The sequence below is a fragment of the Musca domestica genome, unplaced genomic scaffold (genome assembly GCF_030504385.1).
Source record: "Musca domestica strain aabys unplaced genomic scaffold, Musca_domestica.polishedcontigs.V.1.1 21, whole genome shotgun sequence".
Classification (NCBI taxonomy): domain Eukaryota; kingdom Metazoa; phylum Arthropoda; class Insecta; order Diptera; family Muscidae; genus Musca; species Musca domestica.
The window spans coordinates 138192-157693 of NW_026712258.1; the positions used below are offsets into that span (position 1 = coordinate 138192).

General features: G+C 37.7%; 1 pseudogene; it reads right to left on the reverse strand.

Moving 5' to 3' along the window:
- Positions 1-343: 343 nt before the first annotated feature.
- LOC131802427 (calreticulin-like) lies at positions 344-17296 on the reverse strand (annotated as a pseudogene).
- Between the last annotated feature and the right edge of the window lie 2206 nt (positions 17297-19502).

Sequence of the window (19502 nt, forward strand, 5' to 3'; positions counted from 1 at the left end):
TCAACCAGCCCAGTCTCCATCCGGTATCGTCACCTTGAGCTAAAATATTCCGACACGTTTATTGTTAAATTTAAAGTTTAACCCACAAGTCCAATGAACAATGAGCTGGTGTGGTACGGATCATGGTGACTACGCCATCGCGATTCGAACATCAAGCAATAAACATGTGTGGATGTGTACAATCTCTTTCCTTTACTTGCACACATATTTGTTTACGAAGGAACGTAACAAAGACGCATACTATTCAAGTTCATACATGTTGAATTGAATTAGACACATCGACACAAATAATGTTTTGTAGCAATTTTTGTCAATTAAATTTGTTAAAATTTTATCAAACTCATTTAATTATTCCAATTTAAAACTATGTCTACAGTTCGTCATGATCATTTCCATTGTCTTCAGATGTTTCCGTTTTATCATCGTCATATTCTGAATCTGAGGACTTTTGTTCATTCTCATCCTTTTTTCTTTGTTCTTCATCCAGTTTTTCCTTCATTTTTCCGTTCCCCAGCTTGAGTATTCTTTACATTTGCAGCAATCTCCGTTGCCATTTCAATATCATCGGTAATAAGTATATTATCGAATATGGTACCTGACTTAACTTGCCATAAATCGAACCCGATAGTACAAATTTCCTTTCGAAAGTACAAATTTGAATCTGGGCTATACTCGGGATTGTCTATTTCAGGGTGCTGCCAAGGTCCCTTGTAGTTCGGGTTATCGAGTTGTTTTGGTTGCCATTCTCCTTTATATTCAGGATTGTCTACCATAGGGGGCCCCAATTCAACGTCCATTTCATCATCCCAATCTTCCTGTTTGGTAGCATCAGGATCAGGAATATGCTGCGGTTTATCTTCTGGTTTTGTATCGTCTGGATCAGCAATTGTTGCCTGAAATGAGGAAACATATTATCTTCACTATATATATAATAACCTATATATATATATATATATATATATATATATATATATATATATATATATATATATATATATATATATATATATATATATATATATATATATATATATATATATATATATATATATATATATATATATATATATTGGGTTGCCCATATTCGACGCACCTTTGGGCCTGTCCGCAGGCAACATTCTTTTTGGGATGTTCTTGGGGACCTCTCAACACTGGCTCGTACGGCAGCGATATTCTCGACCGATCGCCTTGGTCGACTTTTATATGGCCTCTTCGGATTAGAAAGAGCCTTACCAGTCGAAATTTTTTCGTATAAACGCTATAAACCTAGAAGAATTTTAGAAAACTAACTAATAAAAACATACAAAAATAATTTTAATTTGAACATACTTTTTGGCAGCCTCTAATTGGTGAACCGCTTACATTTAATTTTTTAGCAATGGATTCCAAACTATTTTAAAATTAGCTGGAAATGACCTTTGGTAAGCCCTTTTGGCAAACATGGTTTTTTTCAATTCGAATACCAACATTTCAAATAGTGACTGATCCGAAGAGGTGCGCGGAGTATTTTAACCGAAAATTTGTCGAGCACCCCGAGAGCGATAGGGCGAAGAGTACTACGTCGTATCAGATCTCTTCCCGCCGAGGAGGAACCACCACAGTTTACGATGGGTGATGTTGCAAATGTCATCTGTGACGCTAAGTCATCCAAAGCGTTGGGCCCATACGGAATCTCAATGGTAATGATGAAGCAGCTGTATACGCCGGGAGTCGAGTACTGAACGAAAGTTCTCAATTTGTCGCTAGCCACCCACATAGTGCCCGAAACCTGGAAAATGGGCCGGGTGGTCCCGCTACTGAAGCCAGGCAAGGATGCCAGTAAAGGCGAATCGTACAGGCAGATTTCGCTTTTGTCGCCAGTAGCTAAGACTCTTGAGGCTTTACTCCTCCACTGCATTAGAGGGAGCTATACAGCTGCCAACCAACAGCACGGATTCCGTCCACAACATAGTACCACAACAGCATTACACGGATGAGAACACAGCTGAATATTCAGGTCGAGGGGAATCTAATACCGACCACGAACTACCCCAAGATTCTTGGGGTCACGTTCGACAGCATCTTCAAGTCGTCCGCGCAAGCTACAGCTATCTGCGACAAGATGAAAAGTAGGAACAAGGTCCTCAAGGAGCTAGCCGGCAGCTCTTGGGGTGCGGACAAAGAATCCTTGTTGACCTCTTATAACGCGATAGGTCGGTCTGTGGTCAGCTATGCGGCTGCAGTGTGGTCTGCGAATACTAGTGCTACGCAGTGGAAGCATATCCAGACCTGCCAGAACGCTGCCCTGAGAACTGCGACAGGGTGCCTTCTCATGACCATCTGTATGAGGAGGCGAAAGTCCTTCCCTTACGTCAGCATAATCATATGCTTTCGTTGCAGTACCTGCTTGGGTGTTACCGTGAGAGTCATCTCAACCATCATATGGTGGATAAATCTCCCCCGTCCAGGCGTGTCAGGAAGGACATACATGATCTAGAGAGGGAGGTCCAGCGCTACAAGAGAGAACCTCTAGATCAAGAAGCCTATCAGGCAGGTCTGAGTGGCGTTCACACCGATGCAGTCGCGGATGCTATTAGCAGTTATAAAGTGAATGCCGTCCTCGGAGTCCACCCCCCATCCATTGCAACTGAAGAACGTCAGCTGCCTAGACCAACCAGGGTAGTTTTGGCGCAATTACGTTCAGGATGGTGTAGTCGTCTCAATTCGTATTGAGCACGAATTGATGAAGATGTGCGTGACGCCTGCCCTCTTTAATTGGACAGCCAAACCTACCCAACTCACTCCAGAAGATCTATGGCTACAGCCCATTAAAGTAGCCGAATTTCTAAACCTGGAGCTGGAACCAGATTAGCAGAATGCAAACACATGCTTGTACTACTGCTATAACAACAACAACCATCCCTAATATCATTATTGTTTGATCAAACGCATAACAATACGTGACAACCAACCAAATGCTTGATGTCTCGTCATGTCGGACAGACTCAAACCCATCGTCATAACATTTTTTTTGTATTGTTTAATTTATTGAATCTTTCATATATTTAATGAAAATAACAATAAGGTTTCATATCTTATATACCAATATTTTTATAGGGAGGTTGTCAATACAATCACCCCATATTTTTTCATGCTTTAATTATTAATTATTGCTTTTTTATGATATAGATGTGTGTTATTTTGTGGGCTTGTGGATACAGTTATATCCGTGATTTGATTGAGTAGGTAGTTAAGATTATTTTAGATACAGATATATCTAAGTGAATCGCGGACTACAGAAATAGTCTTACGGTTATAATGTTGCTTTGTTTAGATACAGTTATATCTAATCATCCCGCGGACTACAGTAATAGTCTTATCGATTTCTTCACTAATCTTCCCGCGGACTACAGTAATAGTCTTTTCGATTTCTTCACAGAAACAGCTTCCAATTTAGCATACTACTACCTGTAGAAGTATAACAGTGGGCGACGTTCAATTGGCCAGACAAGAGCTGAAAATAATGAGAGCGTAAGACAAAAAAATAAAATATATGATAGAAAGAGTGTCACGTCCGAATAGTAGGAGTTGGCGGGCCAAGTTATTTGGGTGCTCGGATAGTTTGTTTAAGTACTTGCGGCAAAGCTTCTTTATTTCTTCTTCAACAGTAAGTATATTTAGGTTCTTGTGGATGTTTGCGTTCCTTATGTACCATGGTGCACCTGTAATAGATCGAAGAATATTCGACTGTCTTCTTTGTAGTTTACTTACGTTAGAGGCACTAGCTGTGCCCCAGAGCTGTATGCCATACGTCCAAATTGGCTTTATTATAGTCTTATATAATAGGACTTTTTATTCTAATTTAATAGAAGAACGTATACCAATTAACCATTCAAGATTGGCCTTTTTTAGTTTAATTTGTGTGATTTTTGCATCGATGTGTTGCTTCCATGTAAGTCTTCGGTCCAGGTGCATTCCGAGATATTTTACGGTATCTTTCTGTGGAACTTGAGTATTAAAGATTTTTATCGTGGGGCAAAGTTCACGTCTTAGAGCAAAAGTAACATGTATGCGCTTGCTTGCATTTACCGATATTCTCCATTTTGTCAGCCAATTATTGTAGTTTTTCCGACGCAATCAGAGGATCCTTGTGTATGCTAATCAAGGCAGTATCATCAGCAAACGTTGAGGTTAGAGTTTCATTGTTTGTGGGCATATCGACAGTAAATAACACGTACAGAATTGGTCCTAAGATACTACCCTGTGGGATGCCAGCCAATATTTTTCTCGAATTTGAAAGAATGTTTTTCGATTTAACAACAAACGTACGATTTGACAAATAACTACAAAAATGTTTATGAGTGTTTTCAGGTAGAGTTTCACAAATTTTGTATAGAATTCCAAGAGGCCAGACTCTGTCAAACGCTTGGGAAATGTCTATAAATAGCGCCGAGCAGTATTCCTTCCTTTCGAATGCCATTCTAATGTTTGTGACTATGCGGTGCACTTGCTCAATAGTACTGTGGTTCTTACGGAAGCCGAATTGGTGGTCGGGGATAATATTGCTATTTGTAATATGGGGAGTTAACTTCCTTAGTAATGTTGTTTCGAACAGCTTTGAGAGTATAGATAGAAGACTGATGGGTCTATACGATTTTACCTGCGTTGGATCTTTTCCAGGTTTCGGAATCATACTATTTCAGATTCTTTCCATACAGACGGGAAGTACCCTACTCGAAGAATGCTGTTAAATATAAATAACAATAGTTTAACGGCCGGTGTTGGTAATTTCTTGAGCATGTTTGGAGTAATTCTATCTTTACCCGGGGATTTTTTTAGTTTTATCGAGGCTATAGAACTTTCGATTTCTTTGAGAGAAAATCGTATTGAATTCGGAACAATGTCGTCAATTAAAGGTTGAACAACTGTCGATGGTCCGGGATTTGGGGTAAATACAGATTCAAGGTGTTCGGCAAATGCGTTTACTTTTTCTTCTGTAGATCTTGCCCAAGTCCCATTTTCTAGGCGAATTAGAGATTCGTGGGCGATAGGTCTTTTCAAGTTTTTTGTGGCTTTCCATAAGCTGTAGTCAGTTCTCTCTGTGGTATCCAGGTTATTTAGGAATATTTTTAGGTTTCGCTCTTCATTTAATCTGAGTGCTTGTTGTAAGAGTTTTTCACATTCTTTTAGTTTTTCCCTAAACCTAGGTGATCGGTGCTTCTGCCATTCTCTTCTGGCCTTCCTTTTATCAGACACGAGTTTTCGAATGGTCGATGGATTATAGGAATTATTTTCTAGTTTTGAAAATTTAGTGGGAGTGGCAACATTGACAGCGGTGTTGACTATCGAAGTAAATATTTTAACTGCATTGTCAATTTCTTCTCGGACTTTAGAGGAGTGTTAGAATTCACATGTGTACTGACATATTTTTGTACTTCATCCAGTTTGTATATTTATTTGGTAGATAATCCGGGGAAGTTGCGAGTTGAACATCATTTAATGTTATTATAGTTGGGGAATGGTCTGACGACAAGTCAAACGAGGGTACCACGGACATTTTTTCCCTCTTAATATTCTTTGTTACCGCAAAGTCAATTAAGTCAGGGCGTTTTTGCAGGTCTGAAGGCCAGTAAGTAGGCTGGCCAGTAGATAACACGTCCAGTTTAGCGGACGAAATGGAGTTTAAAAGCTGTCTACCTCTGGGTGTAATAAGTCTAGATCCCCAGAAGGTGTGTTTGGCATTATAATCTCCAGCTGCAATGAATCTACTACCAAGAGATGAGAAAAAGTGTGCGAATTCATCTTTGCTTATACTATGTCTCGGAGGACAATATATAGCAGATATAGCTGTATTCGTTGAAGATAGTGCAACTGTTGTAGCTTGTAGGTGGTCAAACTTATATTCTGGCATGGGGTAATGCTGAATTTTATTAGAAATTATCACCGCGGTGCCACCGCAAGCTCTCCCACTAGGGTGTTTAGTGTCGTATGTACTGTAACCATTTATTCTAAAACAGTTTCTAGAAGTGAAATGAGTTTCAGATACCAGTAAAATGTGTATGTTGAGTGAGTGAATAAAGTTTTTGACCTCGTGTTTATGTTGGCTTAAGCCGTTTGCGTTCCAAAAACATATTCGAATTTTATCTATTTTTGTTTTAAAACTATTTGCATAATCATAGATTGATTTCTCACAATATCTTGCATCATGCTTTGCATACTTGTCATAAAAGAATTCATGGTGACGATTAGTTTTTCGATAGATGATTCTATATTTGAATTTTTATAGTTGGGTGAGTCATTTCTCAAAGTATCAGAATATAAGTATTGCATATTCTGTGAGGGGAGATTGTAATTAGGAGCGGTGGTTTCATTCCTCTTGTTTAGCTCAGGGAACTCTGCTGTTTTGATACTAAATTGTGGATTTTCCCGTACCCGGTAGCTTGTAGGTTTTTTTGTGGCTAAGCTAGATTTTGTTAAGTGGATAAATACAGGACATCCTCTGTAGTTTGCAGTATGATTTCTACCGCAATTGCTGCACTTTTTGACGCTTGGGTCAGTTTTGGGATGTGGACATTCCGATGATTTGTGGAGGTCACCACAAGTAACACAAACCGATAGCAATTTACAATACGTTTTGGTATGCCCATACTCTTGGCAGTTTGTACATTGAGGTTGGCCTTTTCTTTTTTGAGGTTCTTCAATTTTCACACCGCGATTACAAAGAAGCCTAAGGCTATAAATTGGATGAAATTGTCCCTTTTTCTTTAGTTGCGAAGATTCGTATGTTAGTTCTACTTTAAACATAGGTTGCGGAACTTTATCTTTATTGAAAATGTTGATGATAGACTTTGTTTCGAATCCTTCTGCTGCGAGAGCATCTTTTATGTCCTCTATGGTTGCAGAACTATGAAGCCCTTTAATGACGATGACTAGTCCTTTTGAGCTCTTGATCTGATAGGTGTAATAATTCTTCTTCTCAGAATCCAGAGCTCGAACTAGGTCCTTATAATGCGACTCAGTATAAGTTTGTATTTTCGTCTCTTGGAGATTTCCACTCTTAAGAGATACCACGTGAAAATTACGTTTACCCAATATTTGGGAGAGTTTGCTCACAGATTGTTTGTAGTTTCTTCGCGAAGATATAGTGGGGGAGGTTTTTGGGATCTAACCGGTTGTATCATTTCATGCGTCTCGTTATTCGAGCCGAGAATTGAGAATCTGTTGTTGCGGTCATTGATTATAGACTTTTGGGTTTTAGCTTTTGGTTCCTTGGTTGGAGTTCTAGAACTAGCCTTACGCTTTGTTACTAAGACATATCGGTCCATGCCTGGAGGAACTATGTTTTGCTTCTAGTTTTTTTCAAGAGACGCATGCTTACTTGAAGCGATAGTTTCTTGATGTACAATCGCATCGTGTGATAGCACCTTTATTGAATTTATTTTGGGCGTGTTTACATTGTTTTGTTTATATGACATTTCTGTTGTTTCGTTGGGAGTAGTCTCATCTGGCAAGTTTTCGTCATGAAAAACTCTCGGCGATGCCGATTTAGAACGGCTTTGGGGTTTAGCTGTAAGATACCAGCTTTCGTGGCGTTTTGGCGCGGTTGAGCTGAAATCTGTCGACGTCAACTTAAGGTATACGTTTTGCCCGTTCTCACTTACATTTCTCTCTCCCGTATGAGAGAGTGACATACACTTGTCATTGTTAACACTATAACAAACCGATTTATGTGCTTGAGGAAAAAGAGGATAAAGTAGAAAAAAAACTATTTTGCAAAAATTCTTAATAAAAAGGATTTTTAGCAGGTTTTTTTTAGATTATATTTCCTGAGTTTATTTAGTAGCATACTGTTCGCTTTTATATTATTTATTTTGCTTTGCTTGTGAAAAAAAAACACCTTTCATTAGCAACGAAAAATAAAACGCGTCCGTACTTAACGCCGGCGAACATTCATAACATGAATGACCAATAAAAGGGGATGTTGAATAGTGTGTTATACAAAAATGTTCTACCATAAAAATAACAACAACATGAAAAAGACACATACGTAATGAAGGCAAAGCGCAATCGTTACCTATTTTTCCGATGTATGAAAAAATACATTTTTTGTAATAAAGAATTTCTTTGGTAAAACATTTGCAAATGAAAAACACACATACGTAATGAAGGGAAAGCGCAATCGCTACCTGTTTTTTTTTCCGATGTATGAAAAAATACACTTTTTGTAATAAAGAATTTCTTTTGAATGTTAACATATTTCTGGTATTTCTAACGGTCCACCCAAAAATTTTCACATATCGTGGTTATTGACGAAACAGTCCAAATTGTCAATCCTTATTAAAAAAAACCTGACAAATTTTCTTAATAAAAACACGGGTTTTGCCTCCAGTAATGAGGTGTAAATGAAAATGAGTGCTACTTTAATTCACGTAAACAACACTATATACTTACATTGTTGTATTGTGTGAATATTCTGTTATTGAATGAGATTCATATCTCTGCCCACATACTGTAATTTTAAAAGAACACTATATGTAGGTAGAAAATAGGCAAACAATATTTTCCTTTTATTTATGACCAAACATTTATGATAGACGCCAATAAATTGGGATTATCCAGTATATTTTCTATTTTGATGTCTATGGATATTTTGTTATTGAATGAGAGTCACATCTTACCTCATCTAATAATGATAAGAATATTTTTTTAATTATTGATTTGGTATTAAATTTTATATTTACGCGGTGTTTGTTACTTTAAAATTACAGCACACACTAAAACATATGCTCACCGTCGAAAGTAACACACACACACTCTCTCAGTTTAAGCACACGTACACAAGTGACACACAATTTGACGATGACACGGTTCGATGTCATCGTTGACACCCTGCATTTATGGAGAACACCATGCAAATATTCGAGTCAGGCATGACACGATCGAACCTTAGACAATGGCACACATGAATTAAAATTGGGGATGTTGTTGGTTGCCATTGCCTATCAAATACATAGCGCATGATTGAGTAGACAAAGTCAGTGTGTCGAAAAAAGCATTCGTCTTGTGCAGGCCTTTAGAACAAACACGCCATAAATATAAAATGCAGTACCAAACTAATAATTAAAAATTATTCTCTAAAATGACGTAGTATAATGCCCTTTTAAAATTTTAGATGAGGACAGATATGATTCTCATTCAATAACAAAATATGCATAGATATCAACAATCCTAATTTATTGGTATATCATAAATTTTTGGTCATAAAATAATAGGTAAATATTGTTTGCCTATTTTCTTTTAAAATTAAAATATGTGGGCAGAGATATGAAGTATATAGATGGACACTATAAACACTATAGTTTAATATTAAGGTTGCAAATGTATGAAATTATAATCAAAATAAGAAAAACAAAACCGTGTTTTTATTAAGAAAATTTGTCAGGTCATTATTGCTTTTGATTAAGGATTGACATTTTGGATTGTTTCGTCAATAACCACGAAATCTGAAAATATTGTGTGGACAATTTAGAAGTACATAAAATATGTTAGTATTCGCCAAGAAATACCTTATTACAAAAAAATGTATTTTTCATATATCGGAAAACCAGATTGCGATTGCGATTGCGCTTTGCTTTCATTACGTGTGTGTCTTTTTCATTGGCAATTGTTTCATGATTTTTGTATGACACATTATTCAACATCCCCTTTTATTGGTCATTAACATGCTTTGACGATGGGTTTGAGTCTGACCGACACGACGAGACATCGAGCATTTGGTTGGATGTCACGTACTGTTATGCATTTGATCAAACAGGGCACAACATGACGAGCGTTATCTCTCCATGGCAAAAATAGAGAAATATGTCACATTTGCAGCCCTTTAGTTTATAATACCCCCAACCGAGGTCATAAATAATTATACCATAAATGCCGTCCACGTTCTCTTACCATTTCCATTGAATTTCTATGAGCATTTAATGATGGAACTTTGACAGACCTTGACCGGTGCCTTCTTCAATCTTGGAACCTGTATATATGCACATACCGTCCAAAGGAGGTTCACTAGCAGATCAACCAGCCCAGTCTCCATCCGGTATCGTCACCTTGAGCTAAAATATTCCGACACGTTTATTGTTAAATTTAAAGTTTAACCCACAAGTCCAATGAACAATGAGCTGGTGTGGTACGGATCATGGTGACTACGCGATCGCGATTCGAACATCAAGCAATATACATGTGTGGATGTGTACAATCTCTTTTCTTTACTTGCACACATATTTGTATACGAAGGAACGTAACAAAGACACATACTATTCAAGTTCATACACGTTAAATTGAATTAGACACATCGACACAAATAATGTTTTGTAGCAATTTTTGTCAATTAAATTTGTTAAAATTTTATCACAAAAAAATGATTCTTTGCATCAGTGTGCAATTAATATTCTGTCCCACAACTATATTTGAGTAAGTTCCTTTCGCTATAAAGTCGCTGAAAAAATATTTTCTGGCTTTCATATTAATTAAAAACAAATTAACATTCATGCAATGTTAATTATTTCAAACTCATTTAGGTATTCCAATTTAAAACTATATCTACAGTTCGTCATGATCATTTCCATTGTCTTCAGATGTTTCCGTATATATATATATATATATATATATATATATATATATATATATATATATATATATATATATATATATATACTAGGTTGCCCATATCCGACGGACCTTTGGGCCTGTCCGCAGACAACATTCTTTGCGTTTTTGGGATGTTCTTGGGGACCTCTCAACACTGGCTCGTACGGCAGCGATATTCTCGGCCGATTGCCTTGGTTTAGAAATTAGAAAGAGCCTTACCAGTCGAAATTTTTTCGTATAAACGCTATAGACCTAGAATAATTTTAGAAAACTAACTAATAAAAACATACAAAAATAATTTTAATTTTAACATACTTTTTGGCAGCCTCTAATTGGTGAACCGTTTACATTTAATTTTTTAGCAATGGATTCCAAACTATTTTAAAATTAGCTGGAAATGACCTTTGGTAAGCCCTTTTACCAAACATGGTTTTTTTCAATTCGGATACCAACATTTCAAATAGTGACTGATCCGAAGAGGTGCGCGGAGTATTTTAACCGAAAATTTGTCGAGCACCCCGAGAGCGATAGGGCGAAGAGTACTACGTCGTATCAGATCTCTTCCCGCCGAGGAGGAACCACCACAGTTTACGATGGGTGGTGTTGCAAATGTCATCTGTGACGCTAAGTCATCCAAAGCGTTGGGCCCGGACGGAATCTCAATGGTAATGATGAAGCAGCTGTATACGCCGGGAGTCGAGTACTTAACGAAAGTTCTCAATTTGTCGCTAGCCACCCACATAGTGCCCGAAACCTGGAAAATGGGCCGGGTGGTCCCGCTACTGAAGCCAGGCAAGGATGCCAGTAAAGGCGAATCGTACAGGCAGATTTCGCTTTTGTCGCCAGTAGCTGAGACTCTTGAGGCTTTACTCCTCCACTGCATTAGAGGAAGCTATACAGCTGCCAACCACCAGCACGGATTCCGTCCACAACATAGTACCACAACAGCATTACACGCCATTTCCACATATATAAGTAGAGGACTGAACCAGAATAGGCCGTGTGACAGAACCTGACCAATCATGCCACACTGTTTGAGGGCGTGCAGAGAACTACCCTCCGGCCAAGTTTGAAACGTTGGATAATCAATTATATGTGTGGACGCCAGTCGTACGTTGAATTCCGGAACAAAAAGTCCAAACCCGTAGAGTGAAACAGGGAGTTCCCCAAGGTGGGATGATATCTCCGGAACTGTTTAACCTCTACCTTTCCGGAATTCCTTACCCTCCAGACGGCACTGAGGTCGTAACGTATGCGGATGATTGTACGATCATGGCGTCGGGCCCAGTGGTCGATGACATATGCGAAAGGCTGAACCCCTATCTCACGGAACTTGCCGCATACTTCCACGCGAGGAATATGAAAATATCCGCCACGAAATCAACGACCACATTCTTTGGCACATGGTCTGCGGAGATGAGAACACAGCTGAATATTCAGGTCGAGGGGAATCTAATACCGACCACGAACTACCCCAAGATTCTTGGGTTCACGTTCGACAGCATCTTCAAGTCGTCCGCACAAGCTACAGCTATCTGCGACAAGATGAAAAGTAGGAACAAGGTCCTCAAGGCGCTAGCCGGCAGCTCTTGGGGTGCGGACAAAGAATCCTTGTTGACCTCTTATAACGCGATAGGTCGGTCTGTGGTCAGCTATGCGGCTGCAGTGTGATCTGCGAATACTAGTGCTACGCAGTGGAAGCATATCCAGACCTGCCAGAACGCTGCCCTGAGAACTGCGACAGCATTCCTTCTCATGACCATCTATATGAGGAGTCGAAAGTCCTTCCCTTACGTCAGCATAATCATATGCTTTCGTTGCAGTACCTGCTTGGGTGTTACCGTGAGAGTCATCTCAACCATCTTATGGTGGATAAATCTCCCCCGTCCAGGCGTGTCAGGAAGGACATACATGATCTAGAGAGGGAGGTCCAGCGCTACAAGAGAGAACCTCTAGATCAAGAAGCCTATCAGGCAGGTCTAAGTGGCGTTCATACCGATGCAGTCGCGGATGCTATTAGCAGTTATAAAGTGAATGCCGTCCTCGGAGTCCACCCCCCATCCATTGCAACTGAAGAACGTCAGCTGCCTAGACCAACCAGGGTAGTTTTGGCGCAATTACGTTCAGGATGGTGTAGTCGTCTCAATTCGTATTGGGCACGAATTGATAAAGATGTGCGTGACGCCTGCCCTCTTTAATTGGACAGCCAAACCTACCCAACTCACTCCAGAAGATCTATGGCTACAGCCCATTAAAGTAGCCGAATTTCTAAACCTGGAGCTGGAACCAGATTAGCAGAATGCAAACGCATGCATGTACTACTGCTATAACAACAACAACCATCCCTAATATCATTATAGTTTCATCAAACGCATAACAATACGTGACATCCAACCAAATGCTCGATGTCTCGTCATGTCGGACAGACTCAAACCCATCGTCATAACATTTTTTTTTTGTATTGTTTAATTTATTGAATCTTTCATATATTTAATAAAAATAACAATAAGGTTTCATATCTTATATACTAATATCTTTATAGGGAGGTTGTCAATACAATCACCCCATATTTTTTCATGCTTTAATTATTAATTATTGTTTTTTTTTTATGATATAGATGTGTGCTATTTTGTGGGCCTGTGGATACAGTTATATCCGTGAATTGATTGAGTAAGTAGTTAAGATTAGTTTAGATACAGATATATCTAAGTGAATCGCGGACTACAGTAATAGTCTTATCGATTTCTTCACTAATCTTCCCGCGGACTACAGTAATAGTCTTTTCGATTTCTTCACAGAAGCAGCTTTCAATTTAGCCGAATAGTAGGAGTTGGCGGGCCAAGTTATTTGGGTGCTCAGATAGTTTGTTTAAGTACTTGCGGCAAAGCTTCTTTATTTCTTCTTCAACAGTAAGTATATTTAGGTCCTTGTGGATGTTTGCGTTCCTTATGTACCATGGTGCACCTGTAATAGATCGAAGAATATTCGACTGTCTTCTTTGTAGTTTACTTACGTTAGAGGCACTAGCTGTGCCCCAGAGCTGTATGCCATACGTCCAAATTGGCTTTATTATAGTCTTATAAATAGGACTTTATACTCTAATTTAATAGAAGAACGTATACCAATTAACCATTCAAGATTGGCCTTTTTTAGTTTAATTTGTGTGATTTTTGCATCGATGTGTTGCTTCCATGTAAGTCTTCGGTCCAGGTGCATTCCGAGATATTTTACGGTATCTTTCTGTGGAACTTGAGTATTAAAGATTTTTATCGTGGGGCAAAGTTCACGTCTTAGAGCAAAAGTAACATGTATGCACTTGCTTGCATTTACCGACATTCTCCATTTTGTCAGCCAATTTTCGAGAAGATATACATGGTATTGTAGTTTTTCCGACGCAATCAAAGGATCCTTGTGTATGCTAATGAAGGCAGTATCATCAGCAAACGTTGAGGTTAGAGTTTCATTGTTTGTGGGCATATCGGCAGTAAATAACACGTACAGAATTGGTCCTAAGATACTACCCTGTGGGACGCCAGCCAATATTTTTCTCGAATTTGAAAGAATGTCTTTCGATTTAACAACAAACGTATGATTTGACAAATAACTACAAAAAAGTTTATGAGTGCTTTTAGGTAGAGTTTCACAAATTTTGTATAGAATTCCAAGATGCCAGACTCTGTCAAACGCTTGGGAAATGTCTATAAATAGCGCCGAGCAGTATTCCTTCCTTTCGAATGCCATTCTAATGTTTGTGACTATGCGGTGCACTTGCTCAATAGTACTGTGGTTCTTGTGGAAGCCGAATTGGTGGTCGGGGATAATATTGCTATTTGTAATATGGGGAGTTAACTTCCTTAGTAATGTTGTTTCGAACAGCTTTGAGAGTATAGATAGAAGACTGATGGGTCTATACGATTTTACCTGCGTTGGATCTTTTCCAGGTTTCGGAATCATACTATTTCAGATTCTTTCCATATAGACGGGAAGTACCCTACTCGAAGAATGCTGTTAAATATAAATAACAATAGTTTAACGGCCGGTGTTGGTAATTTCTTGAGCATGTTTGGAGTAATTCTATCTTTACCCAGGGATTTTTTTAGTTTTATCGAGGCTATAGAACTTTCGATTTCTTTTAGAGAAAATCGTATTGAATTCGGAACAATGTCGTCAATTAAAGGTTGAACAACTGTCGATGGTCCGGGATTTGGGGTAAATACAGATTCAAGGTGTTCGGCAAATGCGTTTACTTTTTCTTCTGTAGATCTTGCCCAAGTCCCATTTTCTAGGCGAATTAGAGATTCGTGGGCGATAGGTCTTTTCAAGTTTTTTGTGGCTTTCCATAAGCTGTAGTCAGTTCTCTCTGTGGTATCCAGGTTATTTAGGAATATTTTTAGGTTTCGCTCTTCATTTAATCTGAGTGCTTGTTGTAAGAGTTTTTCACATTCTTTTAGTTTTTCCCTAAACCTAGGTGATCGGTGCTTCTGCCATTCTCTTCTGGCCTTCCTTTTATCAGACACGAGTTTTCGAATGGTCGATGGATTATAGGAATTATTTTCTAGTTTTGAAAATTTAGTGGGAGTGGCAACATTGACAGCGGTGTTGACTATCGAAGTAAATATTTTAACTGCATTGTCAATTTCTTCTCGGACTTTAGAGGAGTGTTAGAATTCACATGTGTACTGACATATTTTTGTACTTCATCCAGTTTGTATATTTATTTGGTAGATAATCCGGGGAAGTTGCGAGTTGAACATCATTTAATGTTATTATAGTTGGGGAATGGTCTGACGACAAGTCAAACGAGGGTACCACGGACATTTTTTTCCCTCTTAATATTCTTTGTTACCGCAAAGTCAATTAAGTCAGGGCGTTTTTGCAGGTCTGAAGGCCAGTAAGTAGGCTGGCCAGTAGATAACACGTCCAGTTTAGCGGACGAAATGGAGTTTAAAAGCTGACTACCTCTGGGTGTAATAAGTCTAGATCCCCAGAAGGTGTGTTTGGCATTATAATCTCCAGCTGCAATGAATCTACTACCAAGAGATGAGAAAAAGTGTGCGAATTCATCTTTGCTTATACTATGTCTCGGAGGACAATATATAGCAGATATAGCTGTATTCGTTGAAGATAGTGCAACTGTTGTAGCTTGTAGGTGGTCAAACTTATATTCTGGCATGGGGTAATGCTGAATTTTATTAGAAATTATCACCGCGGTGCCACCGCAAGCTCTCCCACTAGGGTGTTTAGTGTCGTATGTACTGTAACCAGTTATTCTAAAACAGTTTCTAGAAGTGAAATGAGTTTCAGATACCAGTAAAATGTGTATGTTGAGTGAGTGAATAAAGTTTTCGACCTCGTGTTTATGTTGGCTTAAGCCGTTTGCGTTCCAAAAACATATTCGAATTTTATCTATTTTTGTTTTAAAACTATTTGCATAATCATATATTGATTTCTCACAATATCTTGCATCATGCTTTGCATACTTGTCATAAAAGAATTCATGGTGACGATTAGTTTTTCGATAGATGATTCTATATTTGAATTTTTATAGTTGGGTGAGTCATTTCTCAAAGTATCAGAATATAAGTATTGCATATTCTGTGAGGGGAGATTGTAATTAGGAGCGGTGGTTTCATTCCTCTTGTTTAGCTCAGGGAACTCTGCTGTTTTGATACTAAATTGTGGATTTTCCCGTACCCGGTAGCTTGTAGGTTTTTTTGTGGCTAAGCTAGATTTTGTTAAGTGGATAAATACAGGACATCCTCTGTAGTTTGCAGTATGATTTCCACCGCAATTGCTGCACTTTTTGACGCTTGGGTCAGTTTTGGGATGTGGACATTCCGATGATTTGTGGAGGTCACCACAAGTAACACAAACCGATAGCAATTTACAATACGTTTTGGTATGCCCATACTCTTGGCAATTTGTACATTGAGGTTGGCCTTTTCTTTTTTGAGGTTCTTCAATTTTCACACCGCGATTACAAAGAAGCCTAAGGCTATAAATTGGATGAAATTGTCCCTTTTTCTTTAGTTGCGAAGATTCGTATGTTAGTTCTACTTTAAACATAGGTTGCGGAACTTTATCTTTATTGAAAATGTTGATGATAGACTTTGTTTCGAATCCTTCTGCTGCGAGAGCATCTTTTATGTCCTCTATGCTTGTAGAACTATGAAGCCCTTTAATGACGATGACTAGTCCTTTTGAGCTCTTGATCTGATAGGTGTAATAATTCTTCTTCTCAGAATCCAGAGCTCGAACTAGGTCCTTATAATGCGACTCAGTATAAGTTTGTATTTTCGTCTCTTGGAGATTTCCACTCTTAAGAGATACCACGTGAAAATTACGTTTACCCAATATTTGGGAGAGTTTGCTCACAGATTGTTTGTAGTTTCTTCGCGAAGATATAGTGGGGGAGGTTTTTGGGATCTAACCGGTTGTATCATTTCATGCGTCTCGTTATTCGAGCCGAGAATTGAGAATCTGTTGTTGCGGTCATTGATTATAGACTTTTGGGTTTTAGCTTTTGGTTCCTTGGTTGGAGTTCTAGAACTAGCCTTACGCTTTGTTACTAAGACATATCGGTCCATGCCTGGAGGAACTATGTTTTGCTTCTTGTTTTTTTTAAGAGACGCATACTTACTTGAAGCGATAGTTTCTTGATGTACAATCGCATCGTGTGATAGCACGTTTATAGAATTTATTTTGGGCGTGTTTACATTGTTTTGTTTATATGACATTTCTGTTGTTTCGTTGGGAGTAGTCTCACCTGGCAAGTTTTTGTCATGAAAAACTCTCGGCGATGCCGATTTAGAACGGCTTTGGGGTTTAGCTGTAAGATACCAGCTTTCGTGGCGTTTTGGCGCGGTTGAGCTGAAATCTGTTGACGTCAACTAAAGGTATACGTTTTGCCCGTTCTCACTTACATTTCTCTCTTCCGTATGAGGGAGTGATATACACTTGTTATTGTTAACACTATAACAAACCGACTTATGTGCTTGGGGAAAAAGAGGATAAAGTAGAAAAAAAAACTATTTTGCAAAAATTCTTAATAAAAAGGATTTTTTAACAGGTTTTTTTAGATTATATTTCCTGAGTTTATTTAGTAGCATACTGTTTGCTTTTATATTATTTATTTTGCTTTGCTTATGAAAAAACACCTTTCATTAGCAACGAAAAATAAAACGCGTCCGTACTTAACGCCGGCGAACATTCATAACATGAATGACCAATAAAAGGGGATGTTGAATAGTGTGTTATACAAAAATGTTCTACCAAAAAAATAACAACAACATGAAAAAGACACATACGTAATGAAGGCAAAGCGCAATCGTTACCTATTTTTCCGATGTATGAAAAAATACATTTTTTGTAATAAAGAATTTCTTTGGTAAAACATTTGCAAATGAAAAACATACATACGTAATGAAGGGAAAGCGCAATCGCTACCTGTTTTTTTTTTCCGATGTATGAAAAAATACACTTTTTGTAATAAAGTATTTCTTTTGAATGTTAACATATTTCTGGTATTTCTAACGGTCCACCCAAAAATTTTCACATATCGTGGTTATTGACGAAACAGTCCAAATTGTCAATCCTTATTAAAAAAACCTGACAAATTTTCTTAATAAAAACACGGGTTTTGCCTCCAGTAATGAGGTGTAAATGAAAATGAGTGCTACTTTAATTCACGTAAACAACACTATATACTTACATTGTTGTATTGTGTGAATATTCTGTTATTGAATGAGATTCATATCTCTGCCCACATACTGTAATTTTAAAAGAACACTATATGTAGGTAGAAAATAGGCAAACAATATTTTCCTTTTATTTATGACCAAACATTTATGATAGACGCCAATAAATTGGGATTATCTAGTATATTTTCTATTTTGATGTCTATGGATATTTTGTTATTGAATGAGAGTCACATCTTACCTCATCTAATAATGATAAGAATATTTTTTTAATTATTGATTTGGTATTAAATTTTATATTTACGCGGTGTTTGTTACTTTAAAATTACAGCACACACTAAAACATATGCTCACCGTCGAAAGTAACACACACACACTCTCTCAGTTTAAGCACACGTACACAAGTGACACACAATTTGACGATGACACGGTTCGATGTCATCGTTGACACCCTGCATTTATGGAGAACACCATGCAAATATTCGAGTCAGGCATGACACGATCGAACCTTAGACAATGGCACACATGAATTAAAATTGGGGATGTTGTTGGTTGCCATTGCCTATCAAATACATAGCGCATGATTGAGTAGACAAAGTCAGTGTGTCGAAAAAAGCATTCGTCTTGTGCAGGCCTTTAGAACAAACACGCCATAAATATAAAATGCAGTACCAAACTAATAATTAAAAATTATTCTCTAAAATGACGTAGTATAATGCCCTTTTAAAATTTTAGATGAGGACAGATATGATTCTCATTCAATAACAAAATATGCATAGATATCAACAATCCTAATTTATTGGTATATCATAAATTTTTGGTCATAAAATAATAGGTAAATATTGTTTGCCTATTTTCTTTTAAAATTAAAATATGTGGGCAGAGATATGAAGTATATAGATGGACACTATAAACACTATAGTTTAATATTAAGGTTGCAAATGTATGAAATTATAATCAAAATAAGAAAAACAAAACCGTGTTTTTATTAAGAAAATTTGTCAGGTCATTATTGCTTTTGATTAAGGATTGACATTTTGGATTGTTTCGTCAATAACCACGAAATCTGAAAATATTGTGTGGACAATTTAGAAGTACATAAAATATGTTAGTATTCGCCAAGAAATACCTTATTACAAAAAAATGTATTTTTCATATATCGGAAAACCAGATTGCGATTGC